At 33.2% G+C, this 8921-nt stretch overlaps 1 pseudogene; it reads left to right on the top strand.

Moving 5' to 3' along the window:
- LOC107695166 (ephexin-1-like) overlaps positions 1-8921 on the top strand; it is a 24452-nt pseudogene that overhangs the window by 12735 nt on the left and 2796 nt on the right.

Raw genomic sequence — 8921 nt, 5'->3', positions numbered from 1 at the left:
TATATATATGTATATATATATATATATGTATATATATATATATATATATATATGTATATATTCATTATATCTGTTTTGAATATATTTATTAATTTGTATATTTTTATTTTAAATGTATTTCCAATGTATGTCCAAAATATAACATTCTAATATAATATTTATAATATTATGTTAAATATATTTGTTTTCAAAATATTTAGTATCCATCTTTATATAAAACATAGAAAATAGCGTCCATGGCAACATTGACTTGCTTTTAAGTGACTTTAAAGTGACCAGCTGTGCTGTTGAACTCAGTCAATTCGTAAGAGGCTCATTCTGCCATATTGGTTGTTTAGAAATGTGAATGAGAAACATATATTTACTATAGTGTGCTTTTAACGTCTATACTGTCACATGTGATAAAATATCTCAATGTGTGAAAAATATTGTTCCAAATCATCATTCTGTGCTATAATGTGTTTTTTCCCAGATGTTTTGTATCAAGAGTACCGCGACACCTCTAAGCAGCAGGAGATCGAGCAGCGTCGACAGAGAGATGGGCTTCCGGCTGCAGGGTCAGGGGTCACGGCTGCGCCTGCTTTACAGCTACAGCTGAGGAACAGCATGCATTCACTGAGTCTCTGGCAAAACCTGGAGGCTGTGAAGGACAGTGGACTACTGAAGACACTGGAGACCAAGGAGATCATACTGCAGGAGGTGGGACACATGCTTCGTATCGACTAGTGTATAAAAATGCAACATACACTACTGTTCAAAAGTCTCTAATGCTTGCCACGGCTGCATTTATTTCAATAAAAATACAGTGAAAACAGTAATATTGTGAAATAATATTACAATTTAAAAGAACTGTTTTCTATTTGAGTATATTTTAAAATGTAATTTATTGCTGTGATGCAAAACCAAAATTTCAGCATCATTACTCTTCAGTGTCACATTATGCTGATTTGCTGCTCAAGAAACATTTCTTATTATTATCAGTTGAAAACAGCTGTGCTGCTTAATATATTTTGTGGAAACCTTGTTGCATTTCTTCAGGATTCTGTCATGATGACTAGAACGTTCAGAAGAACAGCATTTATTTGAAACAGTGCAAATGTATTTACTGACAGTTTTGATCAATTTAATGCATCCTTGCTGAATAAAATGATTCATTTCTTTTTTTTTTTTTAAACTGTATTGACCCCAAACTTTTGAACAGTATGTGCTAACAGCAAAAACACTCGGCAATAGCAGTGCACGTTAATTGAATGTGTCTCTGGCTCTTTCTGTAGGCCATGTTTGAACTGGTGACCTCTGAGGCGTCGTACTACAAAAGCCTGGAGCTGCTGGAGACCCACTTTCTACGAAACCCTCTGCTTGTCAACACCTTGAGTCAGTCTGACATGCACTTCCTGTTCTCCAACATTGAGGACATCATGAAGGCAAGCGAGAGGTGTGTTTGTGGGGGAACCTATGCGATTAATCAGTTTATCAGATAATAATCAGTCAATTATTAACAGCGATCAGTTACAGTAATAATGTAATTCAAAATATATGTTCCAAATATATTTAAAAAATATTTTATATAAATATACAAAAAAACAAATATAATAATAATAATTGCTCAAATGTATTTATTTTTGTACATTGTATTCATTTATATATATATTTTTTAATCAAAATACATTTCCAAAATATATTGTGAAGACACATTTTATATAAATATACAAAAGAAAAAAAAAAAGGCAAACATATATCAGGGAAAATCTGGAAAAAAATATTCAGAATATTTGCTAAAATATATCTATTTTGAAAATATTTAGTAATTTATGTATTTCAAACAAAAAAATATATTTATAACATTTTCTAAAATATATCTGTTTTGAATATTAGTAGGCCTAATGTATTTATTATTAGTTAATTAATTATTAGTATATTAATTTATTTATATTTTAAATATATTTTAAAAATTAATTTTATATATATATATTTTTTTCTATGTGTAGTCACATGTTATGACATCTGCCTTTAGTAATCCAATAAATAGCCTTCTAAATTCTTATGTAGTTTAAACTAGTTTTGTCTCACGTAGCAATCAGTATTAATAAACTTCACATAATCTTGCTTCGATCATATTTCAGAAGTGAAACTTCCTCCCATTCACCCTGATACCCATTATTGCCCACAGGCTAAAATTAAAGTGTTGGTGCGATTTGATTCCAGTCAGCTAGCTTTATAGCATGCAAATCCACCCACTAATGCAATGATTCATGCGCATGAGTCAGAAAAAGCTCGACTCTTCCAAACCTGCTCTTGTACAGTGAACATTGGAATACAAGATTGATTTGACTTTCTTTCTTTTATAAGATGTGCTTGTTGGTGCACAGCTAAGCTAATGAGCTCAAGCTAACGTTTTTGTAAAGAGAAATGTTTAATTTCTGCATCACTAGCGGCACTAAACAAAATTGGCCAGATGTAAACTAATGATAGTGGATTTTCGAAGTTATTGCCCATGCAAGCTTTTTCAGTTAAGCTTGCATATATTATCTGGATGCTAACACTTACATGCAAACATAAACAATAAGTAAACAGGATGTACTTTCCCCATTGCCACTGAAGTACATGTCTTAATTGCGTATACAAAATGTCACATAGCCATAATATTGTTGCCAACAGTGATGACCTCATACTTTCCTCAGGTTCCTCATGGATCTGGAACACAGGATCGAAGAGTCCATCCTGATCTCAGACGTGTGCGACATTGTTCATATTCACGCTGTTAACCACTTCCAAGTCTTCATCAGCTACGTCATCAACCAGGCGTACCAGGAGAAGAACTACAGACGGATACTGTAAGAAAATTTCTTACCTGTGCATATGAAAAAAAGGGGAAATATTTAGTAATTAGAGGTCAGATATGCCAATTTCAGTCAGGTAGGAGGGACATTTTTGGTGTGCTATTCCAAAATAATCACCTTACAGTCACAAAATATATACTACGAAAGTATGTGAACGCAAATACATCTATAACTGGTCAGTTTTAAGATTTTGGGCTATTTTGTTTACATAATGTGTCGTCTTTCAGAGTATAGTGTATAGAGTATAATATATAGTGTATAGAAAACATCCAAAATACAATTTAAGTGTTTATTTTAATGCACTTTCTCTATTTGTGTCTGTAGATTTCAATTACAAAAGGCCTTTTTCTTAAAATGAGTTTTATTCTCATGCAGTAAACCAGAAATCTCGACTTCAGTAGCACTTATGTACACTACACTTCATTGCAATGTTTATCCTGAAGGATTTTTACAGAGGGGTTTGTTTATATATCATTCGTCTGATTTATAGAACAATTTATTCCCAGAAAACTTGGTAAAAAGCACTTTTTTTCTAGCTGTTGACGGTATTTTCTGTCCTCTCTGTAAAAACCTTTAACTCTAATTAAACAAGATTTTGAACCTGACTTCATCCAATGTTCAAATTGCCGTTCTGGAATTTTCTGCAAATCAGTGCATATTTAATTAGACAATGTCTCATTTGCATATTTAAGCATAACATATTTAAGCGTGTAATGCAAAACAATTGTCTTCATTTACTGTGACTAATCAACTGGTGAAAGTATTGTTATATCTATTAGTTAAAATTTAGTTAATCGGTAACACTTTACAATGTGGTTTCATATCAGTATATTAGTTAACATGAACAATACTTACATAGCATTTATTTGTGATGTTAAGTTCAACATTTACTAATACATTATTAAAATGAAAAGTTGTATTTGTTAACATTAGTTAATGCATAAAGTAACAAACATTTAACAACTAACAAAGGTTAATAAATGCTGCAAAAATATATTGTTAGTTCATGTTAGCTAATGCATTAACTAGTGCTAACAAATAAGACCTTATTGTAAAATGTTACCAGTTAATCTTTAGTTAAAAAGAGTTACTTGGTCAACCAGCTTCACCAGAAAGAGCATGCTGATCAGCCAGCTAAATTTGTCTGGTGAACAACTAAACTAACATGCAGATCAATTCTGGTCCGAAATGCTTTCTTTGCCTTTGTACGTATTTCCTTGTTTGTGTCGTAACCGAAACGCGTGACGTTGTATATGATGACTTGTAATTAAATGTGACACAGTGACTGGACTTGACTGGTGGGTGTGGCTCATACAAGGAACAACAACTGCAATGCATCAATGTGTCTGTCACCTGCAGTCTTCCCACGCTTCCTTCACTTAGTGAAATTCCATGACACTTTACATTTATTAAAGTGATAGTTTACCCCCGTGACCATTTTTAATGCTGTCCCAAACCCATATTTTCTTGCACAGAACTCAAAAGCTGGATTATTCATAGCGTAAAAGTGTTTCATGCAACTCATACATCATGTCCCAAGTCATACAATAGCTTTACAATAGTAAATGTCGGGTATTTTCAAGACAGGGAGGGACAGTAATGTGCGTTTGCTGTGTAAATCAGCTCTGCATGCATGTTCAGTGTCTCCACAGACCAGCTGTCTACCTGGATTCTAGCCTGAGGCTTCATTTCTCGCTGGTGTCTGATTTGTTGTGTAAGGGTTTGTGTAGGTGCTTTCATTTGTTTGTGTTTGTGAGCCGTGCAAAGCTCTTGGGACTTTCTGGGAGTTTCAGTGCTTTCCGTTCCTTTTAAGATTAGGGTTAAAACCAGTCTGTGTGTGTGTGTGTGTGCTTTACATTCATAACAACAGCTAGGTGCACCAGAAACAATGGTGTTTTGTTGTTTTTAAACCACACAGGTTCATAAAGATAAATTCTAACCTCATAAACCATCTTCCTTCATTGAGACCTAGTTAAGTTCATTTCAAGTAGTTCATTGTGTTGTCCTAGAGGCAATTTCTTACTAAATACTAATTGTATTTATATTTATAACAATTTGTCTTTTTTTCAATTTTGCATCCTGTTTTGTCCCACTTCTCAAGAATGACTGATTACTATGTCTCATTGTCTCTGGACTTTCACCTGTCAATGTCTCACCCTATTGTTCGTGGTACCAAGGTTACCACGCCACACCTTTTGTCACTGACTTTAACAGCTGTGAGGTAGAATGCTGCTTTTGTTCTGAATTATTTTCTTTAAACATTTTTAAAGCGATTATTGCCGCATTCACGTCATGTTGGAATTAACGTCATTGTGATTCAACTGCTATTCAAGTCCTCGAACTCAAATTATTTGTTGTTATGGCAACAATCATAATGCAAAAATGGATCCATGTGGTGCTTTGTTGTGGTTGTTTACAGGAAATACATAATCGCTACATTAATTCACCACTATATGCTTCTGCAAAACAATTAACAACAACAAGTGCATCATTTACCACTAGTTGATAAAATAGCATACAATAAATAGAAAGGCATCATGTGTACAGATGCCTGACTACCTTTAACTGTTAAGGATGCTGCCATTTTGGTGTGGTTGTTTTGTATATGACTTTACAACACTTTCTATTTTATGAATTCGATGAAGATGCAAAATGTTTTACTGATCAAACCTATGATTCTGATCTGTCATTAACACAATCAAGACAGTGGCTCTCAATAAAAACCGACTCCGAAGACCTCAAGGCAAAGTTTATGTCCCAGAGGTCATCTGCAGTTTGCTCAATTATAAAGATTTGTTGAACTCCAAGTTAGAGTGAAATGTAAAAGTGTTATTTAGTCAGACTTGTTCTTGTGTGTGGGAGTATGTTTTTCTAATAAGTTAGTAAAACCTGATGAACGGGAGACGTTTCCACAAGGAAATTAGTTTTTAAAATGAGTTTAATAATGGTCTAATTTGTATCTAAAAATACCTAAAGTTGTATTTCAAGGTTAGGGTGAATATGTGGGTTAGTGTAGAGTACTTATAATTAGCTCTTCATTAAAATAGAAGTGGATGGGAAATCCCCACATGTGGCGATATTAATGCAGATGTGGGTGTGTGTTTGTGTCTCTCAGATTGTGAAGGAGTGCAATGAAGGAGTGAGGAAGATGAGTCGCACTGAAGAGCTGATCAGCATCGAGAAAACACTTGAATTCAAGTCGAAGGTACTAAAAGACTAAAGATGTTGTGCCATATCCCAGAATGCACTCTTCTGCTGTACTAAAAGGAACAGTTTACCCCAAAATGTCATTTATTCATGTCATTCCAAACCCGTATGACTTACTTTCTTCCGTTGAACACAAAAGGAGATGTTTAGAAGAAGCTGCTCTTTTGCATAGCATGACATTTAATAAGGACTGGTGACTGTCAAGTGTGGAAAAAGACAAAAAAAAGCCATAAAATATGTTAATACATTGTAAAAAAACAAAACAAAAACAATAATAACAATTTGAAGGTGTAAAAAAAAAAAAATTGGAGGATGTTTTACAAGAAAATACCTTTTCAGTCTTTCAACTTCAAAATGTCACATTTAATTCAATGTTACTTGTTGTTTCTTTGTAATTATTTGTGACGTTTTCTAGCAATTTTGAGTGAAAATTGTTTCAAATTAAATCCTACACCAAATTTTTTCAGTGTACTGTTTCGAATGTTAGTAAATGTTTAGTTTTATTTATCATTATTTCAAAATGCAATAATAAAATGTGACTTATACACCAATGCATTTTTTTTTCTCAGCAATGCACAACAATGCAAATTTTGACCCAGTTTGACTATTCAGATGCAACATATTTGTTGAAAATGCGGTGATAGCTGTATGTGATTACTGTAATGGAATAAAATGTAAGTCATTGTGCGCTAAAAATATTTTCTAGCTTTTATTTGCATTTGTTGACTCAAACATGATGTATCTCATTCAGTTATGATACATACGAGAATCGATGGCATTTGGTATATTAATGTCAAACGTAGTGACATTAAAAACACCTCTTGAATTCATTGCCATGCATTTTCATTCTATAAAAATGAGCAATGTGAACATATCTTCTTTTTTTTGTTTCATGTAAAATAGTCATTTGGGTTTGCAAAGATATGATGGAGAGTAAATGATCACCTGAATATAATTTTTGTGTGAATTATCCCTTTAATTGTTACAAGAGCCCTTAGTAAGAAGTCTTTACTTGTGTCTCAGAGTGAAATTCTTACAACCCTCATCTTTATAGGCCCATTAAGTGCAGTTCTCTTCTCTTGTTTGCAGTCGGTGCCGGTGATTTCTCACTCTCGCTGGCTCCTGAAGAAGGGTGAGGTGCAGCAGATGTCCGGACCCAAGAGCACCAGGACCATGCGCAGCCGCAAGCTCTACCACCCCATCTACCTGTTCCTGTTCAATAACCTGCTGCTCATCACCAAACGCAGCTCCAGGTCTGTGACATCATCACTTCACATGATGTCATCAGTTGGTCAATGCCAATATGGAAATCAAGAGAGACTTTGATTTACATATAATACAATTTACTGACAGCAAATGAGATTATTACACAAAATTGTGGAAATGAAATAAACTGTTCAGACTGTTCTTTATTGTTATAACAATAGAGATAACGTTTTAAAAATCGTTCTAAAATGACACAGAGGAACGATACCATTGAAACATTTTTTTTTTCCAGCTGATGAACGATAAAAACATTGACAGCCAATCCGAATCCACACAAAACAGCAACATGAGCTTATAATAAACATAACAATATCATACAGTCGTGTGGATGTTAATATTGTAAAATAAAAATATATAAAAATATAATATTTATTTATAATATTAAAATAAAGTATATTTAAAGTATATATAAATATTCTAATAATAATACAATAATATTGTTTATAACAATTTAAATTATATAAAAAATAATATAATATACAATTTTAATTAATTATTATAAAAATATAAAATATAATATGTTTTTTTGTTATTTTATTTTGTTTTGTAAATTAGTGTGTTTCATTTCAGCTTATGTTGAGCAGAATGATTTTGTCTGTTGGTGTGGACACTAATATGGTTAGCGTTATAAAAAATGTTATTAAAAAATGACAAAAAAATAGAAATAGTTTATTGTCCATTAATGGTTTGCTGATATTGATTGTTGAAATATGAATGCTGAAATCGCTCAAAATTGCTAAATATTGTCAGAAAAATGTACTTGACCGATATTAGTCTAACACTCCTATAAGCATGATTTTTTTTAGGTATTATGTTTGTTTTTTGCTACATTTTTTATTGTATGTTTTTTGTATGTGCGATTCAGTGGAGAGAAGTACCAGGTTCTGGACTCTTGCAGTCGCTCCATGCTGAGGACTGAAGACCTGGAGGATCAGGGTCAGATGCTGGCCTGTGCGTTTGTGCTGAAACTGCTGGAGAACCAGGAGGACAGAGAAGTCAGCTACATGCTCAAGTCTGAAAGCATGTGAGAATGCAGTCCTAAGCCATTATCACAGAGATTGCAGTATATATTTGCTTTGTGCACTAATGGTGCTCTGAATGTTTACAGAAGTGATAAACTGCGCTGGATATATGCTTTGACTCCAAACCGACGTACGAGATTCCTCTCGACCAGCACTCACCAACCAGGTACATCACATATATGCATGCACACCCTATGTAGCACAGTGCTATGCATTTGATTCTAAAGAAACATATAGCTGTAGCTTGAATGCACATTGGTTTGGATAAAAGCTCAAGCTGCTAAATGTGGGTATGTCTAGTGTCTGAATCTGACAAGATAAATCCCATCTCTATTTGTCATAATTAGAAAGTTTCTATTTCTGTCATCATACTAGTTAGCTCTGTAATTGGCCCAAAATCTAATTTCTCAGTCCTGTTCCTTCTCTATTTATCATCTTTTACTGTCCTATTTCTCCCTGTCCTAGTAAATAAGTGACATAAAAGGCTATTTTAACATTTTATTTTATTTAAAGTAAAATAAATAATATAATAATAAATAATATAAATATATTTTATTTTTTTCTAATATTATGCAGTAAATAATAT

This window comes from Sinocyclocheilus anshuiensis, unplaced genomic scaffold (assembly GCF_001515605.1).
Source record: "Sinocyclocheilus anshuiensis isolate Anshui unplaced genomic scaffold, SAMN03320099.WGS_v1.1 scaffold550, whole genome shotgun sequence".
Lineage (NCBI taxonomy): Eukaryota > Metazoa > Chordata > Actinopteri > Cypriniformes > Cyprinidae > Sinocyclocheilus > Sinocyclocheilus anshuiensis.
This window is presented reverse-complemented; position numbering and strand designations above follow the sequence as displayed.